Source organism: Heloderma suspectum, chromosome 1 (assembly GCF_057233095.1).
Source record: "Heloderma suspectum isolate Gila_16-S chromosome 1, 16-S_ref, whole genome shotgun sequence".
Classification (NCBI taxonomy): domain Eukaryota; kingdom Metazoa; phylum Chordata; class Lepidosauria; order Squamata; family Helodermatidae; genus Heloderma; species Heloderma suspectum.
Window position 1 is genome coordinate 176,935,580 of NC_139458.1, and position 16,247 is coordinate 176,951,826.

A 16,247-nucleotide genomic window follows, 5' to 3' on the forward strand; every position below is an offset into this window, starting at 1 on the left:
TATTGAATACAGTCAGTGAATACTAGTGGTAGGAATACACAAGAAAAACAGGGTTGGCCCTACTGTTAGGCTGTGTGAGGTGGCTGCCTCAGGCAGCAGATGACTGAAGGTAGGGAGAAACAATGAGGTGTTGGAGGACAAAGCTGTAGGTGCCATACAGCCTGCCTTGTATCCCCTAAGCCAGGAGTGGGTAGAAAGTAGTTCAGGATCTACTGGTAGATTCCTGGGCAATTTGAAGTAGATCAGTAAAGATTTCTGGTTCCAAATAGTAACAGTGGCAGCCACCTCAAAATTATACTGCTGAAATGAAGAAAGCTGGAGTGGCTGTGATGAGGAGCGGTTTTGTTTGTGGAAGGATTGTGAGTTCAGTTCTGGTACTTAAAACAAGTTTGTGGGCTCAGGCATCTTTAATTCAAACCATATGTCTTATGCTACTGGCTCTGAATGGCGGATCTCAGGTTTCTAGTAAAAAAACAAAGTAGATGCCACAAATCTAAAGCCTACCCACCCCTGTCCTAGGTGAGCTTGTTGCCATTATTGACAGCCACTCTGCTCAGATTCTGTACATAGGGGGTCATCTTGTCCTTCACCATAGGCAGCCAGATGTCTTGGGCTGGCCCTAAAAATGGATATTACCATTTAGATGTTATCTTGGCAAATGGAGTAATGTTTACATTCCTGCTCTTGGGCAGTGTAAGGTGTGTTTCTAGGCAGGAAGCCCATCCCACGGGCATTCCCGTAAGGGGAAGGGCAAAGGTTTGTTAAGTTATTCCAGCTAGTACCAGGATCAATTGTAGTGTCTTATTTCTACTGAAAGGGAAAAGTCTTTTTATGTCTTCGGTTAGTATAAAGGTAAAGGTGTCCCCAACCAGTCGTGTCCGACTCTAGGGTGCGGTGCTCATCCCCGTTTCTAAGCCGAAGAGCCAGTGCTGTCCGAAGACGCTTCCGTGGTCATGTGGCCGGCATGACTGAACACCGAGGTGCACAGAACGCTGTTACCTTTCCCACCGAGGCGGTACCTATTTATCTACTTGCAATTTCTTGCTTTCGAACTGCTAAGTTCGAAACCGAACTGCTAAGTTCGGTTAGTATAGCATGGATTAAAAAGTCCATAGGGTTTGTGCCTCTCAAAGAACAGAATCTCGAGTTCAGGGATAAGCAACTTGTTTCCTTCTAGATGTTTTGGACCTCAACTCCTATAAGCCCAGCCGGCATGGCCTACTGTCAGAGATTCTGGGAGTTGTAGTTCAAAACATCTGGAGCATACTAGGTTGCCTATGCTTGAGCTAAATCCTCATAAAACTACAGGGTGATCCATTTAGCGACTCTTTTTCATATAGTCTCATGGACATCAGTAGAACTACATCATTGTAAAGGCTGAGGCACATGTTATGGTTGTCGTAGGGATGCTGCTAAAAATGGTCTTACAGTGACAGACTGTCTTGGCCTGAATGTGGATGTCAGCTTACATTGTGAGTTGCCCCATTCCCCAGACCAGCAGCCTCCAAGAACGTGCAACTCAGTGGTTGCAATTCATGATGCAAGTCACTAGATGTGTGAGCTAGCACAGGGCTCAGTCATTTCAGGGAAGTCATTTTTAGTTGTATTCCTGTGGTGGGTGTAAAATGCCTCCTGGCCTTGCGTTCATACCGGTCTAGGTTCCATCCATTGCAGCTGTTGCCCATCTGGAACTCTGGGTCACTGGTAAAAGAGCTGCTGCAACTCTCATCACCATGGTGAAGATGGGGGAGGCATGAAGGAATAATATTGCCATGGCAATGGAGCTGTGTTCTCTGGCTCCACCCCAACAGGAAACTTCGGGAGGCAGGACAGGAAGTTGGAAGATGCAGTTCTTGCCTGTAGCTAGCTAAAGGCAGGCAAGTGAGGCTAGTTCCTATGTGGCTTCTGGTGTGTTGAAGTGGCTGGAGCATGTACATGTGTGAGTGCACTGTGGAAAGAAGGAACAGTGAATAAATCCCTTCACTTCTCAGACCCAAGGTCTGAAACCAGGATAATATCCCAATATGTTGCTCTTTGAAGATGGAATCAGATGATCCATTACTGAACGGTGGCTTTGTAGAAATCTTAGTCTGTGGCAGTTCAAACTGCTTGAGCTACCACAGAGTAAGATGGATAGCCTTTATAACCAAATAGTTAGCAGAACATCATCATCCTTCTATGACCTCTAGTAAGTCCAGAGAAACGGGAAAGTAAGAGAATGCTCAGATCATGTCTAGCCAGAGTTACAGGTGAGTAGATCGCTAGGTAGTCAAAGCCAGCACTAGATAAGCTTTTACATGGCCTCCATACAACTGGTCATCAGATTCCACCCTATATTTCCCAAATAACAGCTCATTTTAGTTTTCACTTTCCAGACTGGTGGAAGAAGCCCAAGGTATGGTACATAACAGCCTTTCACATCAATCACTAAGGTCTTTTTAATTTTTATTTTTAAGCTACTGCTTAGGCCTAAATATGAACGCATATACCTTTACAGTAATGGACTCCATGTTATCAGTTGAGCAGAAAGTTTTATGTTACAGCAGACATATTGGTTACATAACAGCTGACTCCTTGTGCCCTTTCCCACTTGAAATCGTCCCTTTCGGCATGGTGAGATTTTTTCTGATGTACTGATGCTCTTCAGAGAGTTGTCAAAATGTTGTGGATTCCTTATTGGTAAGGTTTCTAGTTGGTGAAAAATCCCATGGTTCATAGTTGTTCGTCAACCTCTATGCACTTTTTGTGTGTTTTGAGAATTCTTAACAACATACATAATGAACATTCAGTACTGAGAACACCTAATGGGCATTTTGAGGGCTGTTACTGGGTGAGTCGTTTAGTATAAAATGATCAGTGCTGGCAACAGACTGCTATGTTACTATGGATATTTGTGAAACTAGAAGAGAGTGAAGAGCTGTGTTTGTGCATTTAAAAGCAGCCACCAGCCTTTTCTGGTTTTGAGAGAGAGAAAGAAGATCACACACTTTCCTACAGTAACTGTCCAGCTAGATTTTTTCCTTCTGTGGTTTTAGTTTTTCTACTCAGCTAGCACACTATCTTCATACGATAGAAGGTTTCGTTACATCATTGGTGCTTCCCAAATCTTAAAGCTATTCTCCATAGCTCCATGTATAAAACTTGCTGTAGTGACTGCTACTGGAGATTCGTAGAGGCCAGTTACTAGGAAGGACACTGATGCACCACAGAGAGCCTCCTTCTCTTAAGAGCCCTTTCGGACATTCGGAAGAGGCATATGGTATGGTCTTCCCAAGACTATACCACTTCCGAGCACAAATGGGAAATTGGATCATACTCTAACACATCAAAATAAAATCCTGTACTCCAGCATGTCAAGGACAAAAGTTTTAGCCTTCTCCTTGGCATGCAGCTTTTCATGTCCAGGGGCGTTTTGTACAAGGAGAACACTGGAGGTTTCCAATGTGGTTTTTGAAGTGGTGTAATATCAGGAGGACTGTAGTTTGACTGTAAGCCACCTTGGCTGTAAATAAATAAATAGCATACATTAAAAGTAGCTGTTAGTTGGTAGAGTATCCCCACCCCAATGCCCAGGTCCTGATCCATCTTGGGCCGCCTGGGCCTACAATTTACTCTTAAAAGGCCATTCACGTAATTGCTATTGGCATGAATGGTGTCTCATCTAGTTTGGCCCTGAATGGAACACTTCTGACACCACATCTTGCTATTGCCATATTGCACTAGCTCTCCAAGTGTCCGCTTAAACAGTAAGGAGAACATGGGGTCCAGGAGCAAGGAAGAAGCATAATCCACACTCTGTGTGCAAACAAGTGGCCGACACAAGTGTTTCAACACATTGTGTAATCTTGGGGCAACCACTACGAAGGCCCTGCTCCTATCCATGCTGGTAATTTCTTCTCCTTTAGTGATGGGACTTAGAGCAGGGCGTCTTCCATACCATCTTAACTGTAGTAGCAGTTGGAGGAGAAATCAACGTTGGCATTTTGTTTGCATTCCTGATGCTGGGCCCTTTTAACTTGGCCCAGAGTTAAAACCTATCCAAACAGGGGGGTGTATGTTTTGGCTGGTCTTGGTAGGCAAGACACAACTTATGATTGCCAGGATCTTGCCCTCTCCTTGACCCTGACCTTGTGCTGTGCCTTTGCCTTTGCCAGAGATCAGGGATGATCCCCCCTCCAATTCAAAGATTGGAGCTGGAGTGGGAGACTAAGAGTGTCCCCACCAGTGCTGTGGGTTTTGCAAGTGCTTCAAGGGTCTTGACAGCCCAGCATCCAAACAGCGCCCAGACCCAGCCTTCCTCTGCAGCTTGGGGCTGGAGTTGGGGGTAGGCACCTTACCCATAGTTGTGCTGCACTTCTGTGCCTTTTCCCCAGTGTCAAGCTTAAGAGGAAGGCTGGGGCTCCTCTTGTCATGCTTACCAGAGGGTGATGGAACATTTGCCATGTGAAGAAGAGACGGGGTGGGGGGGGTGGGAAGGGCCGTAGCTCCATTCTAGAGCAGCTGCTTTGCACACAGAACGTCCCACTTTTGATCCCCGGCATCTCCAGGTAGGGCTGGAAAAATCTCCTGCCTGAAACTCTGGAGAGTTGCTGCCAGTCAGTGTTGACAGTACTGGGTTAGATGGACCAGTGGTCTGACTCAGTCTAAGGCAGCTTTCTCTGTTGTCTTAAAATAAAGTCCCGTAAATTGAGGACTTGGGGCTTCCAACCTCCACAAGATCTGTAATATCTAAAATGATATTCAGTTCTTCAGGGTTGTTTATTATAAAAATTATCACCACAAGAAACGTCAGTCAATATTCTTCTCTGGTATGAGTACACCCAACTTAGACTCAGCAGTGTGTTGTTTTCGCACCTTCTATTTTAGGGGGCAGCTAAAGCAGAGAGTTGCCTGTCACTACACTGGTGCAGTTACACTAATGCTATAACCTCATGGTGTCAGATGCTCTAGAAGTGAACCCCCGGCTGCTTGAATGCTTTGCCTTTGACCGCATGGAATTGGCTTGAGATCATATGGAGCGCTTACAGCTAGCAATGCAGAGCTGTTTAATCTGTAGCATTTTTAAATTGTGTGGACACACACAGAGTGGTTGTCAAAGAAAAGCTGGGAGCTACTATAGAGTCACCTCAAAGCAGAGGCTGTTTGTGCCAGTAACAGTTTCAGGTTTTTTCCAGGAACATCTGCGTCCACAATGTGTTTCCATTGGGGACAGTTCCACACACCTGCGCTAGATATGGAAGTCTATCTTGCTGGAGCTCTGTATGTGCATTGGAGCTTTGGAGCAAAAGTGTATTTTTGTGCACAATGATACCCAGGTAAGAGTTGCTTCATGAAGAGCTCTGTGTAACCTCAAAGTTGGCATAGGTGCCATTGCAAACAGAAATGGTTACAGAAACAGGTTTAATACAAGGATGTCTTTTCTCTCTCTCCTTCTCTGGGACCAACATAGTTGCAACTGCTATATCAAGCTTCCCTTCTTAGTTATTGATGATAAAAGAGATAAGTTCAGACAACTAACTTATGCTTATGCTAAACTTCTGAGTTACCTATACTTTGTATGATAGCTAAGGAGCAAAGCCTTGATGACTTCCAGTGTTTTCATCACATTTGGTTCTGCCCGCAAAATTTCACTCTGGATAGAATTGTGTTGCTGGTTCTCTCAGTATTTTGTGCTGTGCAGGGTGTGCTTTTTGTGAGGCACATTACCAGGACTGCTGCTATCAGGAAAAGCCTTCGTGTTTATGTTCAGTGAATATTTAATTTGTGTGGTTACTTGAAATGCTTGCCTTAATGGTGCTTCTTTTTGGGTGCCCTTCTGGATTTCAGATGCCACTGTAGGATATGTTAGAATGTGGAATAAGACTGAAAACTGGTCAAGTAGATTTTAGATCATTGTTCTGAATGGAAATATTTGGGTAACGATGATGAACACTTCATACGTGGGCGGCTTCTACTTGATACACAGCAAGCACATTTAATGTGTTCACACTGGTGTTCCCAGCAGCAAACTACCTAGATGACAAACATGGGAGTTTGCCCCAGTTCATGCTCAGTGATGGTTCCCAAGTGAGGTGTTTAAAAATATGGGTATCTAATCTGCATTTTATATATTTTTGTGGAAATACTAGCATACACACTATGGTCATGTATGCCGCATATTGGACTTATCTGATGTCAAATACTGGATCCTACTGGAAATATTGCATCTTATTCCAGAGTGTGCATTTGTAGGGGTGTGGATAAAATAAAAGCTTCCGTGTTAAGGAGACTCTGATTATAATCCCGGAATCTACCAGTTTAACATGTCTGTCCTATTAAGGCCATTCCACAGATATGCTTTTAACAGCATAGGCTAACTCTTGCTGCTGCAGTCAAAGAGGGTGGATCCTCAGTTTGGAAATTTAGGGTTGTGCCCCACAGCTCTGAAGTGCTTGCAGCACAAAACAAAACAAGAAAACAAAAGATCTATGAGTGATGTGCAGGTAGGGAAGGCTTAAACCTTCCTACCCAGCCTTTTTCCTCTGCACAATCCCCCCAGGAAAAGGAACAAAAACAAGCCTCAATTGGTGCCAATGGAGTTCCTCCCCATCACCTCCATTTTTTAATTCCCATGTCTGTGGGGTGCATTTTGGAAAAAACAATCTGCTTGGGTGGAAAGGTTTAAACTGCCCCTACCCACGTATGGTGGCCCCGATCCATATTGGGCCACCACATGCTTACACTAAAGTATTGAATGTAGTGCGTCATTTAGTCCTAGGCTTGGGGGTGCTGTTTGTTTGTTTATTAAATTTATCAATCGCCCATCTGGCTGGTCACCCAGCCACTCTTGGCGATGTACAAGCACACAATACAACAGTTTAAAACAATAAAATTCTACAATAAAAACATTTTCTAAAATACCCTAACCCACCCCAAATGCCTGCCTGAACAACCACATTTTTAATGCACAGTGGAAGCTCAATAAAGGGGGGGCATGGCGGAGTTTCCTAGGGAGGGAGTTCCACAGAGTGGGGGCCACCACAGAAAAGGCCCTCTCCCTCGTCCCCACCAGTCTAGCTGTCCTGGCTGATGGGACAGAGAGAAGGCCACCCGAGGCTGATCTTGTTAAGCGGCCTGTCTGGTGTTGCTGGAGGCGCTCCTTAAGGTAGGCTGGGCCGGAACCATATAGGGTTTTAAAGGTCAAAACCAACACCTTGAATTTGGCCTGGAAAACAACTGGTAACCAGTGCAACTCCTTCAGCACTGGAGTGATATGATCTCGCCGGCGGCTGCCTTTAATCAGGTGAGCTGCCGCGTTCTATACCAGCTGCAGCTTCCGAACCGTCTTCAAGGGTAACCCCACATAGAGCGCATTACAGTAGTCTAAACGAGAGGAGACCAGGGCATGTAGTACCAATGGGAGCAGATGGTCGGGAAGGAAGAGGTGCAGCCGCCATATCAGATGGAGTTGATACAGCGCTGTCTGGCTCATAGCTGACATCTGAGCCTCCATGGACAGCTGGGAGTCCAAAATGACCCCTAGGCTGTGGACCTGGTCTTTCAAGGGTAGCTGTACCCCATTCAACACCAGGTCAACATCCCCCAGCCTTCTCTTGTCTCCCACCAAAAGTACCTCAGTCTTGTCAGGGTTCAGCTTCAGCTTATTCCTCCCCATCCAGCCACTCACCGTCTCCAGACATTTGGACAGGGATTCTACGGCCAACCTTGGTGAAGATTTGAACAAGAGGTAGAGCTGCGTGCCATCCGCATATTGATGACACTGCACCCCAAACCTCCTGATGATAGCCCCCAGAGGCTTCGCATAGATGTTAAATAGCATCGGGGAGAGGATGGAACCCTGTGGCAACCCAGAAGTGAGAGGCCACGGGTCCGAAACCTCCTCTCCCAGTGCTATCCTCTCATACCTGCTGGAGAGGAAGGACCGGAACCACTGCAATACGGTGTCTCCAATGCCCAACCCCTCCAGGTGGTCCAGGAGGATACCGTGGTCAACGGTATCAAAAGCCGCTTAGAGGTTGAGGAGAACAAGGAAGGAGCATTCACCCCTATCCAGAGCCCTCCTCATATCATCTACCAAGGCGACCAAGGCCGTTTCTGTCCCATGCCCAAGCCTGAAGCCTGACTGCAATGGGTCTAGATAATCAGTTTCTTCCAAGTGTGCCTTCAACTGCATCGCCATCACCCACTCAATCACCTTGCCCCAAAATGGCAGATTCGAGACTGGGCGAAAGTTGTTCAGAACTTGGGGATCCAAGGAGGGCTTCTTTAAGAGCGGTCTTATCACTGCTTCCTTGAGGGCTGATGGCATCACTCCCTCCTCAAGGGAGGCATTCACCACTGCCCTGATCCCCTCACCCAGTCTCTCTCTGCAGCCCATAATGAGTCAAGATGCGTAAGGATCAAGTAAGCAGGTGGTCGGCCTTACAGATGAAAGCACCTTGTCCACTTCATCAGAAGGAAGAAGCTGGAACCAATCCCACAAAACCGGTTTGCCACAGGCCGCCTCTTGCTCACTAACTGTATCCACAGCGCACGGTGTAACACTCCTAATCCGATCAATTTTATCTGCAAAGTGCCTTACCAAGGCCTCACAGGAGGCCTTAGAATGCTCCAGTGGTTCAGGACCACAGCCACAGGACCGACCAGGCTCCAGACCACTTGGAACAGCCTCCTGGGACAGCACTCTGCAGACGTGATAGAGGCAGCATAATATTCCTTTTGTGCTGCCTTCACCGCCACGTGATAGGCTGAAGATACAGCTCTAATTCGTGTCTGATCGTCTTTGGAGCGAGACTTCCGCCACCGGCGCTCTAGTTGTCTCACCTCCTGTTTCAGAGCTCGTAACTGCGGGTTGAACCATGGTGCAGTCCAAGCCCTGTTCAGGGGGAGAGGGCATTTCGGAGCCACCCGATCTAATGCCCCAGTGATCATGGCATTCCAGCCACCCACCAGGGTCTCGACCGAGTGACCACTGGCATGCCCCAGAGAATCCCCAAGCATGTTCAGGAATCCATTTGGATCCATAAGACGCCTGCTGTTATGGAAGCAGCCATGGCAGTGTCTTGTAGGGATGTACGAAAATTCTGCCATGGATCTCGGGGAGGCCAAATGCCAGCGCATTCGGCCCCCCAAAATCGGTGGTGGAATGGCCCCCCCGGGACAGGACTTACCTGGGGCGGATCTTCCTGGCGGCGGCGGCTCTGGTGGCTGCTCCGGCGGCGGTTCAGCAGCGGCGGCCGGTCTTCCGACAGGCTGCCACTGCCGCCATTTCCAGGTTTAAAAAAACAAAAAAAAGTGATAGGCTACGTAAAGATTTACGTAGCCTATCACGGCTAGATTTTAAAAAAACACCGTGATAGGCTACGTAAATCTTTACGTAGCCTATCACGGCTGACTTAAAAAAAAAAAAAACGCGCGTAAATGCTATGCTATTTGCGTTCCCCTTATTTTCGCCGTCTTAGTCTACATAAATGTTTACGTAGACTAAGACTTGCCAAAATAAGGAACGCAAATGGCGGCGGCCATGGCCGCTGTCATTTGCGTACGCGCGTTTTTTTTTTAATCAGCCGTGATAGGCTACGTAAAGATTTACGTAGCCTATCACGGCTGACTGCAGGGATGCAAACGGCAGCGGCTATGGCCGCCGCCATTTGCGTCCCTGCTAGCCAGCAGCCAGATGTCTGGCAGCTGGCAGAGCTGGCTGGTGGCTCCACAGAATCGCTGCGGAGCACAGCCAGCTGGCCAGGATTCCGGGGGAGGAGGAACGGAGTGCCTCCCCCCCCGGCGAGGATTCCGGGGGGAGGGACAGAACGCCTCCCCCCGCACCATCATCATAATCCCCGAAAGGTAAGTACCTTTCGTACATCCCTACTTTCTTGGTCCTGAAGATCACAATGGAGCTGCATTTTCCTTTACCCCAGAGCTAGAGGCCTTTTTTTTCATCCTGATCGCTGCAGTCTAACCCAACGCCACATTTCACAACCAAAATGATTGAAACTAGGCCTGCACAACCTGCAACTCACGAAGAAGCTTGCGACCCATCAGCCCCTTATAGTGGTTCACTAGGAGCTTGGTAATCTGCTTACTGTTTGGGACTGCACAATGGGAGGGGAGGAAGGGAGAGAACATCTGATAGGTTATGATAGATAGATGGTTGGCGGTGGGCTGCGTTCATGCTGGCTGATCACAGGTTTGTGCAAGTCCAGTTTAAATTTGAAGGAATTGTGCTGCCATAAGGAGGATGGACTAGATCAGGGATGGGGAATTGTGGCCCCACAGATGTTGCTGCACGTTTAGCTATGCTGGCAAGGGCCAGTGGGCGTTGCAGTCCAACAGCATCTGGAGGGCCACACATTCCCTGCCTGTGAACTAGATGATGCATGAAGCTATCTGAAAAAAAAAAAAGTCATTGAAGCTGCAATCCTATACCCACTTACCTGAGAATAAGGCCCATTGAACTCAGTGGGACTTGCTCCTTTGTAGGCATGTATAGGATTGCAGTGTGAACAAGCAGAAAAATAAAACTGAGCAGAGAACAACAACAAATCAAGAAAAGATGCATTGTGAAGACCCAAGTTAGAGAACCATAGAATGTAGAAGACAGTATTAAATGACATATTGCTGTAAAAAACTGAAACACTTAATCACTTGTAAATTTAGGACAGCTGTCTTTCAATTAAATACTCTACATATTATGAGTCCTTAACATCACCTGCTTATATTTGGCCTTATCCCTTTGGGGGAAAAAAAGGGGGGGGGAACCTAAAAATCTCAGCTTGGTCCTTTTCTTTTAGAGTCAGATGTCAAGCTGCTTCCCTCCCTGGTGTCCAAATGCAATCTCTTTTTAATTAAAAAGGAGGGGGGAAACCAATTGCTTGGCTTGTGCCCTTGGTTGATAGTGATGAAGAATACAACTGGGCTCCCTGCAAACGATTTCAGCTTCAAGAAAATTCCAAGTGGCATTGCCTTGCAGAGAAGAAACCTCTGCAATTACTGTTGGGCAGTTGTCTTTGTGGTCAGCTAACCTGATTTCTTTGTTGCAACCCATGAAACATTTTGGTTTTTAAGACAAGCATCTCGGACGCTCTTCTGAACGGTGTCTGGGCCGCAGTTCCTTTGTTTTGTAGGCAGGAAGCCTAAAACAGCCAAGTGGTGTCCTCTGCTTATGTCATTGTTAAGGGCCTTGCTAGCTGTTAAATGTAGTATTAAATCACTTACTTAAAAGTTGGCTCAACAATGTCCCTGTTTGTAGTGCTTTAGTGTTTTGTCCATTTGTGTTTTAGGCATGTAGGGCCAATTGTTGAGGAGAATATGTGATGAAATAAGTGACTAACGAACTTCTGATATGATATTGCATCAGTCATTTGGTTCATAACCTGGCAGTTGTGAAACTATAATGTATGTGTAGAATGGTAGATTTTAAAAAGGGGTTCTTCATCATGACCAAATGACAGTTTAAAATGTTGTTTACAAGAATTTACAAAAACAGGAGGTGGCAGGAACGGTCTTAGAAGTGGTATTCCCCTTTCGCTCTTGCACAATAAGCTGCAAGACATGAAAAGGCTGCAGTGCTGCAATAGGCCTGCTGATTTTGCTTTGGGAAATACATTAAACAAAAGTTGCATAGTTTTTCATATGGATCTTTAATAACTTTCATCCAAGAGACGGGGTAATTATAGTTGAATTTATAGAAGGCTGAACTCTTTTCCTTCTCGTACTTACAAACAATGGCTTATCAGGGTGTAGCTGATGATAGGGTTTGATAAGCTTGTCTTCCTCATTCCACAATTAATCTTCTGCTAGCGTGGAAAGCCGCACCTGTTGCCAAATGAAAGCAAGTTCTCTGTTTCCTGGCTGACGCTTGTAATGCTGCGCTGGTGCAAACCTGCTTGAAATGAATGGAGTTTTTGCCTGCGGGTTTGTACTGGGGGACTGGGACCCCATGGCAGGGAAGCATGACTGTGATTATGCTGAGGGAGCATTGCTCAGAGGCATTGTCAGGGATTTAATCTCATCTGCTTCCAAAGCGTGTGGTCTGCCATCTCCAGTTAAAAGTCAGGAGAACAGGTGATCTGAATAGTCTCTGGAGAGCTGCAGGCTGCCTTCCCCCTCCCGACTGTATTTTTAAAATTTATTTATTACATTTATATCCCACCTTTTTCCTCCAAGGAACCTGACACAGCTTACATAATCCATCTGTCCTCCATTTTATCCTCACAACAACCCTGTGGGTTAGGCTAGGCTGAGAGCCAATGACTGGTCCAAAGTCACCTGGTGAGTGTCATGGCTGAGTGGGGGCCAGAACCCAGGTCTCCTGAGTACCAATCCAACTTTCTAACTAACCACTACACCACACAGTTTTGGACTACAGCCTCCATCAGTCCCAGTCAGCATGGTTGGTAGTCAAGGATGATGGGAGTTGTTATACAAAACATCTGGAGGGCACCTGATTGGGGAGGGCTCGAGTAGACACAACTGGGCTAGATGGACTAATGGGCTGACCTGGTATAAGCAGCTTCAGGAGAAGAGATGTGCTGTGTTTGTATGTCACAAGAGGTATCAGCAATGCCAATGTGGTCTCTCTGGACCATGTAAAGATGCATTTTAATAGGAAAATGTGATAGGGGAGACTTTATGTGGTCAGCATAGATGGCATTCCTTATGTCTCTCTTCCAGAAGAGGGCTTTCTCCTGATTTGGGGGCATTGACTATAAGAGAAAGGGATATTAGAAGCACCGTGTTTTTTCAGCATAACTCTCTGCATGGCAGGCATGCTCCCTGAGTGCTCCTACTACACTCTGGGTGAATAGTTTTGAAAGGGATGTGTTTCTGTTCTTGTGCCTCACAAAGGCCTAGCATGGCTGTGCTGAAGCCATTGCCTGTAGTGCAAATTAAGAAGTGGGACTTGAGCAAATCGACTGAGATCATCTAGGTGTCCTAGACCCGTGGATGATATCAGACGTCACAAGTTATATTAGAAATGGGGAAAGATCAGACTTAAGGCCTGTCTAATCTTGCATTCTGTTCCCATAGTGGCTAAGCAGTTGCCTATGGGAAGCCCGCAAGTAAAGCATGAGTGCAAGAGCACCCTCCTGCTCATGTTTCTCATCACCTAGCCTACAAAGGCATGTTGCCTATTGATAATGGAGGCAATACGTAGCCATCATGCCTAGCAGCCACTGATAGCCTTATCATCCATGAATAAGCATGCCTCCCAAAAATACAGGGGATGGAAAGGGTGACTGACAGTGGGTCTGCTTCTCACTGTGTGCTAAACCAGTGTCTGGGTTGTGCCACCTCAGACTGTAGGTGGGGGCTTGCATGGTTGAATGCTTGCCAGTACAATTAATTAATTAATTAGTTAGTTAATTAATTAAAATCCTTGCATATAGAAAATTAATGTTGTGGAGAAGGCTCTAGTGAGGTTTTCACCCTTACATGGTAGTTTTTTAAGGGGATGTTTTTGAATGGATGAGCATTCAGCCATGTGAGCCCCCATCTGACTCTCGGGTGGTACAGCCCAGGTACAAGTTTACCACCTTAGTGAGAACTAGGCCAAAGCTAAAGAATCCCTTCTGCAAACAGTTCACATGATTTCCCTAGTACTGAATATTGTTGTGGAGTGAATAACCAGTCCCAAGAATACAATGCAGGTTCCTCTTCTTGCATGATTCGGACACAAATAAATTGGCTTTTTTAATGTTCCTCTTTTCTCTGCCACAAGTACGCTGCATAGTTCATTGTTAATGCTCTTTAACAATTCTGGGGTTATGTTACTTGCCACGCAGCTTTCATTCTTATATGCTTCCATTCTAAGAATGTTATCTATTATTGTTACATTTTAAAATATCATTGGTTTATAGTTGTTTGGTCTTCTGGTCTTTGGAAATGGGGAAGGAGTGGGGAGCCAAAATGGGTCTTAAAACAGATGTGTGAAGAACTTAGTGGGACTTCTACTGTAGGACAAAAATGTGTGTAGAGTTTAAGCTAATTCTGACGCACCTTTTCTTTTTTGAAACCAGGTGACTAGAAGGTAGGTAAGCTAGTTCTGTCATACAAAAGAAGCAGCGTTTGGATCGCCTGCAATTTATAGAATTCTCAAAATTTCTCTCTGAAGAAAGCTGGTAGAAGTTAAATAGTAATGTAATAAAAATAGAACTGTTTGTAAATATTAAAGTGTTAATTGCCACTGTATGCTTTTCTAAAGGAGAATAATAGCTGGATCTCCCTGCATGTTTTTAGGAGTGTTGTGTAAGCACAGGATCTGTTGCCTGGTTTGAAGTTTGCCATTGTAAGAAATTGGAGCTTTTTTTGTGCAGGAACCTCACATTACATTGCAGAGCACCAAAAGTTGCTAATCCTCACCATTACAGAGAAAAGTTTGTCTCTCCATGCCTTCATCTTACCTTGCCTCAAAGTTTCGATTACTTGAAAAACCTGGATCATGCATGTAGAATAAATGAACTAAAGTTAGAACATAAAAATAAGCTGTATGTATCTGTTAAAATTAGAGCTTCCTTTTGCAGAATCTAGTTGCTGGGTTGGAAGAAGAGAAATACAGTCATTGCCAGTGTTCCAATTGCTGTATGGCATTTTTAAGCATGTGTATAAAATCTAGCAGATCTGATTATTGTGACTTGTTCAGTGGAAAACTGATAGTAGAAGATTCTGGCATTTTACCAATGGCCCTTTAGAGACATTTGTTAGTATTAGAACACATATGAGGCGCAATGGTAATATATGTTGATGAAACAAGAGCACTGATGGGAAGCTGCAGAACCTTATCCTGCATGTTTATGATGTCTGATTTATTCTGTTGGGACTGGGGAGATGGATGTAGAGATGTGGTGGCAGGTAAATGCAATGGTTTTTTTCCCCCTGAGGATTAAAAAAATGTTTTGGGAAAAACCATTAAAAAATCTCTCCAATGAAATATTTTCTTTTGGAATCAGTGAAATGCTTTTTAAGTCAAGGTTTTACTCACTCAAAATGTGTAGTATGAAGATAGTCTTACATTAAATATATACAGCATTAAGGAATAATCCCCATGTGTATTGTGACATATTAGTATTGTATATGTCACAATACACCTGGGGGTTATTCCTTAATGCTGTATATATTTGTTGTTTATTAATACAAATGCTGTATATTTATTGTTAGCGACCTTGAGCACCATTATTTGGTGGAAAGGTGGGATATAAAGTAAGTAAACAAAATAATTGAGCCTTTCCTAACCTGGTGCCCTCCAGATGTGTTGGTCTAAAACTCCTATCATCCCCAGCTAGCATGGCCTCCTCCTAATCCAAGATTCATTTCTGCTGTTATCTTCATGAGTGAAGCATATCAGGCCTTTGTTTCTTGTGAACTGCTGCTTGCCTTCTTCTGGTGACCTTAACAGAAGAAACATCCTGCATCTGCTGTCCTTTTGCTTGTACAAAACTTAAGGCTGCAATCCTGTACATAGTTATCGGGGAGTAAGTCTCATTGAACTTTATGGGCCTTACATCTGAGTAGACGTGTATAGAATTGCACTGTAAGGCATTTATTTTTTTGAGGTTGCAATCGTAGGCATGCTTACCTGTGAATAAGCTCCACTAAACAGAGGACCTTACACCTGAGTAAGCATGGACAGGAATGTTCTGTAGTGTCATAAATGAGCAAAATAGTACAATTATATATGCCAACTAAGTTATAGATTATGCATTTATGTGTGTTAAAGCAGTACAATGAGCTTGGGTTTGATAAGAAAGTAAGTCTTAGATATATTTCAAATATTCCCAAAATGTTTGTTTTACATTTTCTCAAAATCACCTGCTACGCCGGGGAGGACTCTGAAAAACATCTGCCCCCTTCTCCCTTTCAATTTCCCTTTGCTGCCAACCAGAACGAGAGTTAGGGGAAAGACTTAATAGAGCATTATTCTTCCAGTGCTTCCAACAGCTCTTTCCGCAGTGGGAGCTTCCCTGCTCCTAAACGTTCTAGTGGTATGTGTGTTTTGTGGGGAGGGTGATTCTGAGTTCCAGTTGCAGTGGGATGGGACATGATAAATCTCCCTCCCCACGTGTTGTGTTCCCAGTAAGGATCGTAACCCCCACCTTCTGCACATCTAATTACAAAAAGGAGACGTAGCTACATGCTACATATTAAATGTAATGTGTAGTTTGGCCCCTAGAGTTCTAAAGGCTGGGAGCTCTTCATTGCTTGGGGGGGGGAGCAGATGTGGCAGTAGAACTATCTGATGGATGGGG

General features: G+C 45.0%; 1 protein-coding gene across 4 annotated transcripts in view; it reads left to right on the forward strand.

Annotated features, from left to right (window-relative positions):
• The window catches only part of GPD2 (glycerol-3-phosphate dehydrogenase 2), a 102,429-nt gene that overhangs the window by 1,486 nt on the left and 84,696 nt on the right, over positions 1 to 16,247 (forward strand). The gene's annotated exons all lie outside the window — the stretch shown is intronic.